Source organism: Hemitrygon akajei, chromosome 18 (assembly GCF_048418815.1).
Source record: "Hemitrygon akajei chromosome 18, sHemAka1.3, whole genome shotgun sequence".
Classification (NCBI taxonomy): domain Eukaryota; kingdom Metazoa; phylum Chordata; class Chondrichthyes; order Myliobatiformes; family Dasyatidae; genus Hemitrygon; species Hemitrygon akajei.
The window spans coordinates 37093189-37110578 of record NC_133141.1 but is presented as its reverse complement, the minus strand read 5'-3'; the positions used below and the strand labels follow the sequence as shown (position 1 = coordinate 37110578).

Below are 17390 nucleotides of genomic sequence, written 5' to 3'. Positions count from 1 at the left end.
TGAGGTGCATATGGACGTGCAAAGTCCAGCTCTCCTCAAAAAGTAGAGGCATTGGTGAGCTTTCTTGACTATGTAGGATATGTTCTGGGATCATGAGAAGTTGTGTGTGATGTGCACTCCCGGAAGTGTTACAGATTTTGTATATTGGACGCATTTGGGGGATCTCATAGGGATGCTGGAGAGGTGGAGGGCTGTGTGGGAGGGAAGGGTTAGATTGATCTTGGAGTAGGTTAAAAGGTCAGCACAACATTGTGGGCCGAAGGACCTGTGCTGTGTTGAAATGTTTTATGTTCTGTTATCTATGGTCTCTGCTCTATAATGAAAGTATGTCTTTAAAAAAACTGTAGAACATTATATTCATCACTTGTAAAGCCAAAGGAAATATTAATCCAATTGAACAAACCTTAATGTATGCACTTGGGTAAATTTATGAACTGTATCTCCAGGTGCTTCTTGATCCAAGTAGAAGCTCTGCACAGACATGGTGTGATCACTCAAACATGCCTTTTCCAACATGTAACCTGCCAAAATCAAATCATCATGGCTTAAACATCTGGTGATAAACATAGAAACATAGAAAGCCTACAGCACAATACAGGCCCTTCGGCCCACAAAGCTGTGCCGAACATGTCCTTACCCTAGAAATTACTAGGCTTACCTATAGCCCTCTATTTTTCTAAGCTCCATATATCCATCCAGGAGTCTCTTAAAAGACCTTATCGTTTCCGCCTCCACAACCGCCGACGGCAGCCCATTCCACGCACTCACCACTCTCTGAGTAAAAAGCTTACCCCTGACACCTCCCCTGTACCTACACCCCAGCACCTTAAAACTATGCCCTCTTGTGACAACCATTTCAGCCCTGGGGAAAAGCCTCCAACTATCGACATGATCAATGCCCCTCATCATCTTGTACATCTCTATCAGGTCACCTCTCATCCTCCGTCACTCCAAGGAGAAAAGGCCGAGTTCACTCAACCTATTCTCATCAGGCATGCTCCCCAATCCAGGCAACATCCTTGTAAATCTCCTCTGCACCCTTTCTATGGTTTCCACATCCTTCCTGCAGTGAAGCAAACAGAACTGAGAACAGTACTCCAAGTGGGGTCTGACCAGGGTCCTATATAGATGTAACATTACCTCTCGGCTCTTAAACTCAATTCCACGATTGATGAAGGCCAATGCACCATATGCCTTCTTAACCACAGTCAACCTGTGTAGCAGCTTGACCTACCTTCATTGATGTGTTTAGTCACATTCTCAAAAAATTCAATCAGGCTCGTAAGGCAGGACCTGCCATTGACAAAGCCATGCTGACTATTCCTAATCATATTATACCTCTCCAAATGTTCATAAATCATGCCTCTCAGGATCTTCTCCATCAACTCACCAACCACTGAAGTAAGACTCAATGGTCTATAATTTCCTGGGCTATCCCTACTCCCTTTCTTGAATAAAGGAACAACATTCACAACTCTCCAATCCTCCGGAACCTCTCCTGTCCTCATTGATGATGCAAAGATCATCACCAGAGGCTCAGCAATCTCCTCCCTCGCTTCCCACAGTTGCCTGGGGTACATCCTGTCCGGTCCCGGTGATGCTTTCCAAAAGCTCCAGCACATCCTCTTCCTTAATATCTACATGCTCAAGCTTTTCATTCTGGTACAAGTCATCCCTACAATCACCAAGATCCTTTTCCATAGTGAATACTGAACCAAAGTATTCATTAAGTACCTCTGCTATTTCCTTCGGTTCCATACACACTTTTCCACTGTCACACTTGATTGGTCTTATTCTCTCACATCTATCCTCTTGCTCTTCACATACTTGTAGAATGCCTTGGGGTTTTCTATAATCCTGTCCGCCAAGGCCTTCTCATGGCCCCTTCTGGCTCTCCTAATTTCATTCTTAAGCTCCTTCCTGCTAGCCTTGTAGTCATCTAGATCTCTATCATGACCTAGTTTTTTGAATCTTTCATAAGCTCTTCTTTTCCTCTTGACTAGATTTACAACAGCCTTTGTAAACCACGGTTCCTGTACCTTACCATCCTTTCCCTGTCTCATTGGAATGTATCTACACAGAACCCCACGCACGTATCTCCTGAACATTTGCCACATTTCTTCTGTATGTTTCCCTGAGAACATCTGTTTCCAATTTATGCTTCCAAGTTCCTGCCTGATAGCCTCATATTTCCCCTTACTCCAATTGAACACTTTCCTAACTTATCTGTTCCTGTCCCTCTCCAATGCTATGGTAAAGGAGATAGAATTGTGATCACTCTCTCCAAAATGCTCTCCCACTGAGAGACCTGACACCTGACCAGGTTCATTTCCCAATACCAGATCAAGTACAGCCTCTCCTCTTGTCGGCTTATCTATATATTGTGTCAAGAAACCTTCCTGAATACACCTAACAAACTCCACCCCATCTAAACCCCTCACTCTAGTGATATGCCAATCAATATTTGGGAAATTAAAATGTCCCACCACAACAACCCTGTTATTATTACTCATTTCCAGAATCTGTCTCCCTATCTGCTCCTCGATGTCCCGGTTATTATTGAGTGGTCTATAAAAAACACCCAGTAGAGTTATTGACCCAATCCTGTTTCTAAATGCTACCCACAGGGACTCTGTAGACAACCCCTCCATGACTTCCTCCTTTTCTGTAGCTGTGATACTATCTCTGATCAACAGTGCCATGCCCCCACCTCTTTTGCCTCCCTCCCTGTCCTTTCAGAAACATCTAAAGCCTGGCGCTATTCCTGCCCCTGCACCATCCAAGTCTCTGTAACGGCCACAACATCATAGCTCCAAGTGCTGATCCATACTCTAAGCTCATCCGCTTTGTTCACAATACTCCTCTCATTAAAATAGACGCATCTCAAACCATCAGTCTGAGTGCATCCCTTCTCTATCACCTGCCTATCCTCCCTCTTGCACTGTCTCCAAGCTTTCTCTATTTGTGAGCCAACAGCCCTTTCCTCCGTCACTTCAGTTCGGTTCCCACCCCCCAGCAATTCTAGTTTAAACTCTCCCCAGTAGCCTTTGCAAACCTCCCTGCCAGGCTATTGGTCCCCCTCGGATTCAAGTGCAACCTGTCACACCTGCCGCAGAAGAGGCCCCAGTGGTCCAGAAATCCGAAACCCTGCCCCCCGAGGGGAAAGTAAATGGGAAGATTAATCAAGGTTACAAGATGAGGAATTTCTTTAGCCAGAGGGTGGTGAATCTGTGGAATTCATTGCCATGAACGGCTTTGGAAACCAAATTATTGGGCGTGCAGTATTTGAAGTGGGTGTTGATAGGTTCTTGATTAGTAAAAATGTTAAAGGTTGTGGGGAGAAGGCAAGAGAATAGGGTTGAGAGGGATAATAAATCAACATGATTTTGGAGCAGAATCAGTGGGCCGAATGGCCTTGTAGAACAGTGGTAATAATTGAATGCTATTATGTATTTAGCAATCTGCAAAGTAACAAGTTATCTTTAAATATGCTTCAACTTCAGTGTGTTGTGTATCAATCTGCATTTTAAAGCATCTACAATGCATTACTTACAGAGGCTATGGGATGGATTTTGCTCTTTAATGTATATAATCAAAGGTTTTATATAATTTTTATGTGCTTCAGTGTGAAGATCGCAGGTGGATAGTGTGGATTCGTTACTGGACTATTGGAGTCTTGGGTTAAAATCCAATAATTGGATTTGGTTTATTGAAACATTTCTGAACTATGAAGCGTGAAGTTACTAGACTCTCAGGCAAACCCCATTTCCCCTAAGGCCTTTGTTTTGATCTGGTCGGAGTCCAGATGCACATCAATGTCTTTTGATTCTTAACTGTCCCCTGAAGAGGAGTAGCAAGTTATATGGAACCTCTACAAAGATCTTCGATTAAGATCCTCATCTATTGTGGGCAACTAGTAATGGTGTCCACTTCCTAAAAATGTATAAATGAAATGTGTAAAGAATATGTCCCAAGTGTAACCCCCCACCCTGTGGCCTGAACACGCATTATAGTGAATTAAAGACAGCTTGCTGACACATCAACTAGGAATGGGATCTTAGTTTGCATTCCCACTTCACAGCCAGTAAATCTGAAATAAAACAGAAAATGCTTGGAATACTTGGATCAGGTCAAGCAGAGTTAGTGTTTACCTCATTAGTATTTTGGGCTGCATTTGAACACATATCATGGGGGTGAAGTATTAATGTCTAAATTATGACCCTATATGGACCCCTGAAATCATAGTTTATGGACTGGATGCTTCGTGGAAGAGCAGTGAGTCACAGCAATTTTATTTTGCAAATGGCAAATCAATTTATTTCTCCATAAGTTGGTATTGCATCATTTGTATCAAGGGGACTGATAACCAGGATCATCTCAAGATTCAGGATTGTTGGATGTCATTTCCAGTACACAAGTGTAAAGGAGAACAAAATAATTGTTACTCTGGATCCAATGCAGCACAAAAAGCACAGTAAGATAAAGAACACAATATAAAAAACACAATAAATATAAATGCATATCTTATATACATAGATTGATTGCAAGTATGTCCATGAAGTGACGCTTGGTACAGGAGAGGCTATATAAGATGATTCTGACAGGAAATGATAAAATAGTGGTGGTGGGGGATGTGGAGGGTGGAAGTATTGATCAGCCTCACTGCCTGGGGAAAGTAACTGTTTTTGAGTCTGGTGGTCCTGGTGTGGATGCTACGTAGTCTCCTCCCTGATAGGAGTGGGACAAACAGTCCACAAGCAGGGTGTGTGGGATCCTGGATGGCATTATTGGCCCTTTTCCAGCACCTTTCTGTATACATGTCCTTGATGGTGGGTAGGCTGGTGCTGGTGATATGTTGGGCAGCTTTGACTACCCGTTGTAGAGCCTTCCTGTCTGCTGCAGAGCAGTGTCTGTACCATGCAGTGACGCAATATGTTTTGATGCTCTCTACTGCACACCTGTAGCAGGATGTGAGTACTGATGTGCATAGTCCAGTTCTCTTGAGCCTCCTCAGAAAGCAGAGGAGTTCATGAGCTTTTCTGATTGTGTTGGATGAGTTCTGGCACCATGAGAGTTTGTACGAGGTGCACACTCCCAGGAGTTTGAAACTACTCACAGTTTCCAGCACTATGCCGCCAATGTAAAGAGGGGTGTGAGTCCTCCTGAAGTCGATACCCATCTCCTTAATCTTGATGACATTGAGGAAGAGGTTATTTGCCTGGCATCAGACCTTGAGCTCTTCCCCCTCCTCTCTGTAGGCCGTCTCTGTTATTGGTGATGAGCCCCACCACTGTCGTGTCATCAGCAAACTTGACGATGTGATCTCTTTGCTGTTTGGCCGTGTAGCCACGTGTGAGCAGAGTGTACAGCAAAGGGCTCAGCACACAGTCCTGGGGCAGAAGGCACCCATGCTGAGGATCGTGAGGAGGGAGGAGCGGTTGTGCATCCTGACTATCTGAGGTCTGTTCATTAGCAAGTCCAACGCCCAGTTGCAGCAGTGGCATCTGTCGTAGAGCGGTTCTCTCAGTAAGCACATTGGTGAGTGTCCAACATGGCAGGAATGTGTGCTATTACCAGCCATTCAAAGCACTTCATGATGATTGGCATCAATGCCATTGGGCAGTAATCATTTAGTTCTGAAGGTGCAGAGTTCTTTGGTACAGAGATGATGGTGGCTGATTTGAAGCATGTAGGGACAGCAGCCTGGATGAGTGAGGTGTCAAAGATGTCCATGAAAATAAGCTGGTGTGCATGTTCCCTGAGTACTCGGCCTGGGATGTTGTCTGGCCTGGCCGACTTATGGGGTTGACCCTCCTCAGAGTCCTTCTCACGTCTACTGCCATTACAGACAATGGCTGCTCACCTGGGAGGGAGGTAGCTTTTGTGGCTGACATTGTGTTGCACGCATAGAAGTTGTTTAGAGCATCAGGGAGGGAGGTGTCACTGGTAGTCGAAGCTGTTTTCCTTGCACAGTCAGTAATGCCCTTGATGCCCAGCAACAAATGCCACAGATCGTTTTCAGACAGGTCTTCCTGAATCTTATGTATGTAGGCGGTCTTTGATCTCTTAATGCCCAAGATGAGCTTTCTCCTGGCTGCTTTGAGAGCTATTCTGTCTCCAGACGTGAAGGCAGCGTCTTGGACTTTTAGAAGGGAGCACATCTCAGCATTCAGCCAGGGCTTCTGGTGGGGCTGTGAAATGACTGTTCTTGAGGTACCAATGTCGTCTACACACTTACAGATGTAGCCAGTGACAGATGAGACATATTCATCAGATTTTGTGTCTTCTCTGTTTGTGGCGGTCTCCTTGAACATCTGCCAGTTAGCCTGTACAAGAAAGTCCTGAAGCATAGAGATCATAGAGATTGCCTCACTAGGCCATGTAGTGATGGTCCTCTTGACTGGTTTCTTCATTTTCAGCAGTGGTCAGTATGCTTGGATTAACATTATGGAGATAGGGTCAGAAAGGCCAAAATGAGGACATAGGGCAAACTGGTAAATACAGAGTCTGTTTATAAAAACACGGTCCAATTTCTTTGTTCCCCTAGTGGCCATGGTGACATGTTGGTGGAATTCGGGTAAACTATCCTGCAGGTTAATATGATTGAAGTCTCCTGCAGTTATGAAGAGACCATCTGGATGCTTGCTTTGTAGAGAGCTGGTGGTACCGTACAGCTCTCCCAGTGCATCTCTGGTGCTCACCCTCATGGGGATGTAGACAGTGATGAGGAACACAACAGTAAACTCCCTGAGCAGGTAATGTGGCTGGCATTTAATTGTAAGATGATCGATTGCCCCAGAGCAGTAACAACTAACTGCAGATGAGATTATGCACCAACCTTTAACGTACATACATATTCCACTGCAGAACAGCCTCCAATGAAATAAGATTTTTCCTTGAAAGGATTGGGGGGGGGGGGGGGGTAACTGGTGACTCGTGGAGTTGCGGTAAAACATCCTCACTTTTATGTTTCAATCATCTCGAAGGACCAAGGTTCCATTGAATCCTGAAGAAGGGTCTTGGCCTGAAATGTCGACTGTCTGTTCATTTCCATAGATGCTGCCTGACCTGCTGAGTTCCTCCAATATTTAGTGTGCAATGCTTCCTCCAGCATCTGCAGACTTTTCCTGTTTCCCACATTTCATTAGCCTCCCTTATTACCTGATACACTCGTGTGTCAGATTTATATCTGGTGTGTGAGAATCTGCAAATTCCTTTCTACCTTAACTTCCCGCAAATTTAAATACCACTCATCTTTTGTTCTTTGTTCCCTAAATAAACAACTTCACTTTTTCCTCACTGTAACCCTCTTAAAAGTAAAGGCCAACTTTCTGCCCGCTCACCTAGCCTATCACTATCTCCCTGTAGACAAAATAAACTGCAGATGCTGGAATCTGTAGTAGAAAGAAATTGCTGGTGGAATCAGCAGATGAAGCAGTAGCTGTGGAGACATGAATTGTCAACCAATTGGGTCAAGACCTTACATCAGGGCATCTCTCTCTATAAACTATTTCCCACTATTTTTTAAATTTGATTGTGGTACATTTCTTCCGCCCCCCCCCAGTCATTTGCACTCAGTGACCTGCTAGTTAATGCAAGTAATCAGCCAATCATGTGGCAGCAACTCAATGCATAGAAGCATGCATTGGACTTTTCTGAAGCAAGCAGATATGGTCAAGAGGTTCAGACCAAATATCAATATGGGGAAGAAATGTGATCTACGTGACTTTGATTATGGAATGATTGTTGGTGCCAGACGGGGTGATTTGAGTACCTCAGAAACTGCTGATTTCCTGGCATTCTCGCGCTCAACGGTCTCTAGAAGTTACAGAGAATCATGTGAAAAGCAAAAATAAACCTCCAGTGAGTGGCAGAAAATAATTTGCCGGACTGGTTTAAATTGACAGAAATTCAAATCACCAAGTGTTCAAACAGTGGTAGGCAGTAGAGCATCTCTGAATGCACAACACATTGAACCTTGAAGTGGACGGGCTACATTAGCAGAAGACCATGACCATATACTCAGTGGTCACTTTATTAGTTACAGAAGATACCAAATGAAGTGGCCACTGACTGTATATATTGCACACAATTGTGGTCCCATCACAGACTCTTAACTTGAAAATAACCCGTGTATGCCACTCACTCCTGCTTGCCTGTTGACTAGTCTTCTACTTGTGCGAATATTAAGTCCAACGCCATGGACACTTTTGAATTAACTCTTTTTGAGGAATTTTGTTAAACCTTTTCTCGAAGTCCAAATGCAAATACTAGCTCAGCTCTAGCCACTCTGGTGAGGTTATCTTCAAACATGTTTCCTCAAACACGAAAACTGTCTGATTACATTATGATGTTCCAAATGCGCTGCCACTAAGAACTTTAAAAGTTTCCAACCTCATGGGATTAACCTCTGATGACCTTTGTCTGGATGACACTGATCTAAGAGAGTAATCCCTTGTTTTACTGCAGATTTCCATTTCTGTAATTATTTCACTTTACGCACATGTATAACCGAAGATTATTCATTCCTTCCGCCATTGCTTTGATAAAGCGGTCTAATCTATTTTTCTATTGGCTCCAACCTATCGGGCCATGGCCATTGGTTAAATTCAGACGTTTTTACATTCTCATTGGTTACACCATACATCCTTTGATGTTAGCTACCGTGTCCCTCTGTTCCCATTGGCTCCTATCGTTAACTTTTGCCTGCCACAATGTTTACCATTTCTTGCAACGTTTTCTTTTCTATTGGCTGTTACAAGTAACCCATTTCCCCATTGGCTGTGACAGGCACTTCACTTTACCGTTAGTTGATTGCTCTTGGAAGGAGGGGCCCGATTGACAGTGGGCACGGCGTTGACACTGACTGACAGGTGGCGGGATTAATCATGATTGACACCAAGGGCGTGGAGTCGTTTGAACCCTGATTGAAGTTTATTTGAGATAACAGCCGTAAATACTCGGTAGGTCAGAGGGCATCTGTAAATGAAAGCTACAAAGTTATCGGTTCAGGTCCATGACCTTTTGTACGAGCTTGTTTTGACAGAGGCAGAGGGTGTGGTTTTCGTTCTCTGATCGACAGGCGCGGCGCGGGATTGATACGTGGGCGTGGCCAGGACGATGATTGACGGGGAAGGGTGGCGGAACGGACCCTGGCGAGCGGACACGGAAGAGCTTGCCGGCAAGCGAGCGCTGAAGCTGTTGCCGCGGGAGAGAGGAAAGTATTTCAGTGCCTGGAGCGGCGAAAATTCCTGAGTAAGCGCTCAGTTTTGGAAATATGAGAGGGGCTTGGGCGGACTTTGCAGGACACTCGCCGGTGACCTGCTGGAGTTGGAGATTTGACCTAGTTGTACTTGAAAACGCTTTCCTGGGATATATTTTTATTCTTTTTGTTCACCCCGTTTTTTTTCACCGGGAAGAATTGCTTGCATTTGTCTGAAGCTGTGACTTTCGAGAGGGCTCCCGCTCTTCTGGGTCCGGGTTTTGGCTTCTGAGTAAGGTTAGAGGGCTGGCGGTGGGGGGCTGCCTGCAAGGAGGGAGAAGGTGTACCGCTCACGGGAACGTAGGGAGGAGTTGTTTTCACAAACGGCCTCTGTCCCTTTGCAATAACTCTAATGAAAGATGAATGCTCTGCCCAGGAGTTGGGGCAGGTTCTTGGCAATGCTTCGAAGCGGGGAAAATGGGTCAAGGGCTTGCGGCGTGCGTTTTGTGTTCGGAATTTCCTCGTGTGCAATCGGTTTACTGTCTTGGCTCATGTTCACAGTTTCTGTTTGATTTTCTCTCTCCTCCCATTTCCCATTTCCGAGGGGAAAGAGTGTCAGAGAGTGGCGAGCACCCAAGATACAGTTATGTTTTCATGCGCTGCTGATTAGACCTGTTTTGGGTTTCTGTCATTAGCTTGGAGGTAGGGTTGCTCACTTGAGCCCAGAGTTAACCCGCAAGTACTTTCTCCTCAAAGGTCCCAGTTATAATTGTTCTGCATTACCTTGAAGCATCCTGTGATTTGGGAAGCAAATCCAGTAACCCTGACTGGATATGTTTTGTAAATATCAAGAGGGCTGGCTGAAACTTGGTTTATTGCATTTGGATGGTTTAGTTCAGTTGTTACTAGTTTCACCAGCCTGCCATATCTGGTCCTGCTTATCATAGGTGTCAAACTCACCAGAAAATGTGCTGTTCCTAGATGTGTGATATGGAGGTTAACGGCTTCGCAGAGTGTTGCTAAAGCTGGCCTCCAATAGGGTTGGTTCGAGAAATGAGGGACTTGATGGTTCCCCTGTGGAAGAATTGGTATCAGTTTGGAGAAAGGTCTTCAGACTCTTCACAGGGGCAACCGTTAGAATGAGTTGCTTTGGATGGGATCGGCAACATGGGTTTTTGTAACACTGATCTGCGTGAAGTTTCCCCTCAAACTGGAATACATCTGTGTTAGGGATGTAGACTTGCATTTCTGTAGACATTTCACAGACTCAAGATGTTCCAAAAGACTTTGCAATCAGTGAAGTATTTCCCAGGGTGGAAATGGCTAACAAAAGGGGGCATAATTTTAATGTATTGGGGGGGGGATGGTTGTCAGAGGTTCCTGCCAATGATGGTGGTAGAGGCAGATCCTTTAGATATTTAATAAACTCTTAGGCAAGTGGATGATCGAAACATGGAGGGTATGAAGGTGGAAAGTGTGAAATTGATCTTGGTGTAGGTTAAAAGGTCAGCACAACATCGTGGGTGAAGGACCTTGTACTGTGTTGTAATATTCTATGATGTGCAGCTACCCTTATCCCATAGGAAATTTATGCACATTATTCTGCAGATGCCAATGTTATAACAAGCAGATTGTTCTGGAGCAGTTGCATACGGTGCCTTGAAACAATATTCAGCCCCCAGCCCTTTGCTCACATAAGTGAATATTACAGCCAGGGATTTTGTTCAATTTAACTGAGAATTCTTATTTGTGAATCACATGCTCCTTATTTCACAGCATTCATCATTATGTGTCACATCATATGATGAAGGTGATCATGGTCTCATGATTTTCTACAGAAGTGGTTTACCATTGCCGCTTTTTTTCTTACTAGATGGGTGACCCCAGCCATTATCAATGCTGTTCAGAGATTTTCTGTCTGGGGTCAGTGATGGCATAATCAGGATTTGTGATTGGCAACAACTACTCGTATGACCATCCACCACTTGCTCTCATGGCTTCACATGATCCTAATTGGGGGGCTAAGCAGGTACCACACCTTGCCCATGGGTAACCTGCAGGCTAACAGAGGGAAGGAGCGCCTTACACTTCCTTTGGTAGAGACATGTCTCCACCCCATCATCCATTTTTAGAGTATAAATGGAGAATTGTAAAGAGTGAAAAATTAAAAAGACTGAAATGTTAGCAGTTCAAAAGTATTAATCCTCCTTTGCTCAGTACTCAGTTGAACCACCTATCACAGCTATTACAGCCAGTAGTTATTTTGGATAAGTCTCTCTTGGCTTTGCACAATGTGATGGAGCAAGATTTGCCCATTCCTCTTTGCAGAATTGCTCAAGCTGTGCCAGGTTAGTTGGGAGCAGTGGAGGACAGCAGTCTTGAGATTTTGCCAGAGATGTTCGATTGGGTTAAGGTCAGGGCTCTGACTGGGTCACTCAAGGACATCGATTTTCTTCATTTGAAGCCACTCCATGGTTGCTCTGGCAGTGTGCTTTGGGTCGTTGTCTTGCTGAAAGACAAACTTCCTCTGTAGTTAAAACTTTCTGGCAGAGGCTAGCAAGTTTTTATCCAGGATCTCTCTGTATTTAGCAGCATTCATCTTCCCATCAGTCCTGATCAGATTTCCATTTCCTGATACTGAAAAGTATCCCTATGGTATGATCCACCATATTTTACAATAAGGATGGCATTACCTGGCTGGTGCGCGGTATTAGATTTATGCCACACATACCACTTAATATTGAGGTCAAAAAGTTCCACTTTAGGCTCATCCAACCACACTACCTTCTTCCACATCTTCACAGTAACTTCTAAGTGACACTTAGCAGAGTCTTTACAGGCAAGGATAGGCATTTTATTTTGAGTGGTACAGTACTCTGGAAAAGTATTAGGCTGGGGTGCTGAAGACGTGTGCACAGTACTGTAGTATTTTTATGTATTCCACTGTACTGCCACAAAAAAAGTTTTTAAAATCATGACATATTTCACAATAAAGCAAAATTGCAGTCAGCGGAATGAATTTCAGTGTAAAAGGGGGGCAAAATCGTAAAGGGTGATGAATGCAGGACTGAAGGTGTTATATCTGAATTTATGCAGTACAGAGAATAAGGTAAATGAACTTGTGCAGTTAGAGATTGGTGGGTGTGATGTTGTGGGCATCACTGAGCCATGGCTTTGATAAGATTATAGCTGGGAGCTTAACATCCAAAGCTACACATTGTATTGAAAGGTCAGGTGGGTAGACAGAGGGGTTGGGGTGGCTCTGTTGGTTTTTTTAAAAAAATGACCAAATCTTTAGGTGACAAATGATCAGAAGGTATTGAATACTTGTCTGTAGAGCTAAGAAACTGAGTATAAAGACCCTGATGGGAGTTGTATACAGGCCTCCCAATATTAGCAAACACGAGGGCTACAAATTACAATAGGAGATAGAAAAGGCATGTCAAAAGGGCAATGTTGCAAGTCATGGGGATTTCAATATGCAGGTAGATTTGGAAAATCAAGTTGGTACTGGATCCTGTCAGGGTATTTGTAGAGCGCCTTGAGACGGCTTCTTAGAGCAGTTCATGGTTGAGCCCACTAGGGGATCAGCTATTCTGGATTGGGTGTTGTGCAATGAACCTGAATTGATTAAAGGGCTTAAGGTAAAGGAGCCCTTAGGGGGTGTGATTATAATATGATAGAATTCACCCTGCAATTTAAGAGAGAAGCCAAAGTCCGATGTATCAGTATTTCAGTGGAGTAAAGGAAATTAGAGATGTGAGAGAGGAGCTGGCCAAAGTTGATTGGAGGGGGACATTAGCAGGGATGACGGCAGAGTAGCAGTGGCTGGAATTTCTGGGAGAAATTTGGAAGGTGTGGGATAGATGTTCTAGAGGCAGGATAGGATGACACAACCGTGGCTGACAAGGGAAATCAAAGCCAACGTAAAAGCCAGAGAGGTAATACAGCAAAAATTAATGAGAAGTTAGAGCATTGGGAAGCTTTTAAAAGCCAACAGAAGGCTGCTTTTAAAAAAAAGTCAGAGGGGAAAAGATGGAATATGAAGGTAAGTTAGCCAGTAATATTAAAGAGGATCCCAAACTTTTCTTCAGATAGATACTAGACCACAGGAAAAAGATACTGGAGACGTAGTAATGGGGGATAAGGAAATGGCGGGCGAATTGAGTAAGTATTTTGCATTAATCTTCATTGTAGAAGACATAAGCAGTATGCCAGAAATTTGAGTGTCGGGGGGAGAAGTGAGTGAAGTTGCCATTACTGGGGAGGTCCTTGGGAAATGGAAAAGCCTGAAGGTAGATAAGTCACCTGGACCAGATGGTGTACACCCCAGGGTTCTGAAAAAGGTAGCTGAAGGGAATGTGGAAGCATTAATAATGATCTTTCAAGGGTCAAAAACTCTGACATGGTTCTGGAGGACTGGAAAATTGCAAATGTCACTTCATTTTCAAGAAGGGGGAGAGGGGCAAGAGATGAAATGATAGGCAAGTTAGTCTGACCTCAGTGGTTGGGAAGATGTTGGAGTCGATTGTTAAGGATGTGGCTTTAGGGTACTTAGAGGCACATGACAAAATAAACTGAAGTCGGCATGGTTTCAATAGACAATAGGTGCAGAAGTAGACCATTCGGCCCTTCGAGCCTGCACCGCCATTTTGAGATCATGGCTGATCAATTCCTTATCAATACCCGGTTCCTGCCTTGTCCCCATACCCCTTGATTCCCCTATCCATAAGATACCTATCTAGCTCCTTCTTGAAAGCATCCAGAGAATTGGCCTCCACTACCTTCCGAGGCAGTGCATTCCAGACCCCCACAACTCTCTGGGAGAAGAAGTTTTTCCTTAACTCTGTCCTAAATGACCTACCCCTTATTCTAAAACCATGCTCTCTGGTACTGGACTCTCCCAGCATCTGGAACATATTTCCTGCCTCTATCTTGTCCAATCCCTTAATAATCTTATATGTTTCAATCAGATCCCCTGTCAATCTCCTTAATTCCAGCGTGTACAAGCCCAGTCTCTCTAACCTCTCTGCGTAAGACAGTCCAGACATCCCAGGAATTAACCTCGTGAATCTACGCTGCACTTCCTCTACAGCCAGGATGTCCTTCCTTAACCCTGGACACCAAAACTGTACACAATACTCCAAGTGTGGTCTCACCAGGGCTCTGTACAAATGCAAGAGGATTTCCTTGCTCTTGTACTCAATTCCCTTTGTAATAAAGGCCAACATTCCATTAACCTTCTTCACTGCCTGCTGCACTTGCTCATTCACCTTCAGTGACTGATGAACAAGGACTCCGAGATCTCTTTGTATTTCTCCCTTACCCAACTCTACACCGTTCAGATAATAATCTGCCTTCCTGTTCTTACTCCTTAAGGAAAAATCTTGCCTGACTAATCTGTTGGATTTCTTTGGGGGGGTGGGGGGGAATAACAAGCAGGATAGGCAAAGGAGAATCAGTGGATGTTGTGTGCTTGGACTTTCAGAAGGCCTTTGACATGGTCTTGTACATAAGACTGCTTAACAAGAGCCCATGTTATTCTAGGAAAGATACTACCATGACTGGAGCATTGGCTGGTTTGTAAGAGGCAAAGAATGTGAATAAAGGGAGTCTTTTCTGGTTGGCTGCTGGTGACTAGTGGTGTTACACAAACAGAGCTCTGTGTTGGGACTGCTTTTTGCGTTATGTGTCAATGATGATAGAATCTGTGGCTTTGTAGCCAAGTCTGCTATGATGATAGGTGAAGGGATAGGTAGTGCAGGGAGTCTGCAGAAGGACCTGGACAGATTAGGAGAATGGGCAAGGAAATGGCAGATTGAATACAGTGTCAGGAAATGTATGGTCATGCTTTGCAGGAAGAAATGAAAGTAGTTATTTTCTAAATGGAGAAAAAGTCCAAAAATCAGAGGTGTAAAAGGACTTGGAGTCCTTGTGCAGGATTGCCTAAAGGTTAATTTGCAGGTTGAATCTGTGGTGAGGAAGGCAAGTGCAATGTTAGCATTCATTTCAAGAGGACCAGAATATAAAACCAAGCATGTAATGTTGGGGCTTTATAAGGCACTGGTAAGACCTCACTTGGAGTCTTGTGAGCAGTTTTGGGCCCCTTAGAAAAGATGTGCTGATGTTGGAGAGGGTTCAGAGGAGGTTCAAGAGAATGATTGCGGGTGTGAAAGGGTTAACATAGGAGGACTGATTGATGGCTTTGAGCCTGAACTCACTGGAATTTAGAAGGATGAGGGGAATCCCATTGAAACCTATCAAATGTTGAAAGGCCTTGATAGAATGGATGTGGAGATGATATTTCCTATGGTGGGGGTGTCTCGGACCAGGGGGCACAGCATTAGTAGAAGGACATCCATTTAGAACAGATGAGGAATTTCTTTAGCCAGAGAGTGGTAAATTTGTGGAATTTGTTGCCACAAGCGGCTGTGGAGGCCAAGTCACTGGGTGTATTTAAGGCAGAGCTTGATAGGTTTTTGATTAGTCGGGGCATGAAGGGTTATGGAGAGAAGGCAGGAGACTGAGGCTGAGGGGGAAAATGGATCAGTCATGATGAAATGGCAGAGCAGACTCGATGGGCCAAATGGCCTAATTCTGTTCTGATAATCTGGCCTTGTATGTGAGTGATGATAAACCTGATTCTGATATGGGTCTCTATTGTGGACTGGGAGTGGGAGCAAAGAGAGGGGAATAATGGTTGGAAAAAGGGAGAGGAAAGAGAGTGAGAAGCAGCGGAGAGACATTTTGTAATGATTAATAAACCAATTGTTTGGAGGCAAGTTTGGCATCTGCACCTGCACTAGCCATTCCCCCCTCCACACCTGACACTCCTTTTCTGCCACCTGTCCAATACCCCTCCCACGGTGTTCCACCCTCACCATTCCCAGCAAACTTTGCTCCCACCAGATTTACAAACTCACTCTCAAGCCAACATTGACAAATACAGTACTGTGCAAAAGTATTATCTATATCTTTATCTAGATATCTATCTATACCTTCTTTTGCACAGTGCTGCACATGTGGCATGAATCTTAATACTACGCATCACCAGGTAACACCATCCATTCTGCAAAGTATGGTGCAGGTAGCATCACGCTGTGGGGATGCTTTTCAGCAACAGGGACTGGAAATCTAGTCAAGATTGTTGGGAAGATGAATGCTGCTAAATACAGAGAGATCCTGGATAAAAACCTGCTAGCCTCTACCAGAAAGCTTAAACTGAGGAGGCAGTTTATCTTTCAGCAGGACAACAACCCAAAGCACACTGCCAGAGCAACCATGGAGTGGCTTCAGATGAAATAAATTAATGTCCTTCGGTGGCCCAGTCAGAGCCCTGACCTTAACCCGATTGAACATCTCTGGCAAGACCTCAGGTTTGCTGTCCACTGCCGCTCCCCAACTAACCTGGCACAGCTCGAGCAATCTTGTAAGGAGGAATGGGCAAATTTTGTTCCATCACGTTGTGCAAAGCTGATAGAGACTTATCCAAAAAGATTACTGGCTGTAATAGCTGTGAGAGGTGGTTCAACCAAGTACTGAGCAAAGGGGAATGAATACTTTTGAACAGCTGACATTTCAGATTTTGTATTTTTAGTTTTTCCACTCCTTACAATTTTACCTGTTTTTTTTTGGGCTGTAATGTGAAAAAAGGAGCATGTGATTCACAAATAAAAATTCTCAGATAACTTGATCAAAATCTGTGGTTGTAATGCTCAGTTATGTGAACAAAGGACTGGGGGATGAATGCTCTTTCAAGGCACTGTATTTATTAATGCATAAGATTGTTTAATCAAGTGCAAATTACCATAGCTGGATAACTATTACAGTCAATGCTGTGTCTACATTCATAGCTTGAGTTATTTTTTTTGTACAGATAGATTTTTATTTTTAACGCAATACTAACCTTCTGTCAAGAAGAAACTGGTGGTACAGCGGTTCAACTAATAGAAGCACTGCCTTACGGTACCCGATTCAACATGAACTTTGTGCTGTCTGTGTCAAATTTGCAAGTTCTCAGTTGGTCTATTTCCACCCACAACTGGAGATGAATTCAAAGGGATGTTACAATGACCTAGTTCCAACCCCCCCCCCCCCCCCAAAACTGGCCGGGGATGTAGTGGCATTAGCACCGGACTTTGAGGTAATGGCCGTGTTTGATTCCGGCCGGTTGCTTGCACGCTTTCCA

At 44.1% G+C, this 17390-nt stretch overlaps 1 protein-coding gene across 5 annotated transcripts in view; it reads left to right on the top strand.

The window, feature by feature from the left end:
- The first annotated feature begins 8852 nt into the window (after positions 1-8852).
- LOC140741325 (oxysterol-binding protein-related protein 7-like) overlaps positions 8853-17390 on the top strand; it is a 123836-nt gene continuing 115298 nt past the window's right edge. For 3 of the 5 annotated variants that reach the window (XR_012102048.1, XR_012102045.1, XM_073071409.1), the window contains exon 1: positions 9141-9255. The gene's annotated coding sequence lies outside the window, so the exon portion shown is untranslated. Of the gene's footprint in view, positions 8964-9140; positions 9256-9377; positions 9500-17390 lie in introns of those variants that run through there. The other 2 variants (XR_012102046.1, XR_012102047.1) reach the window with 2 other exon arrangements.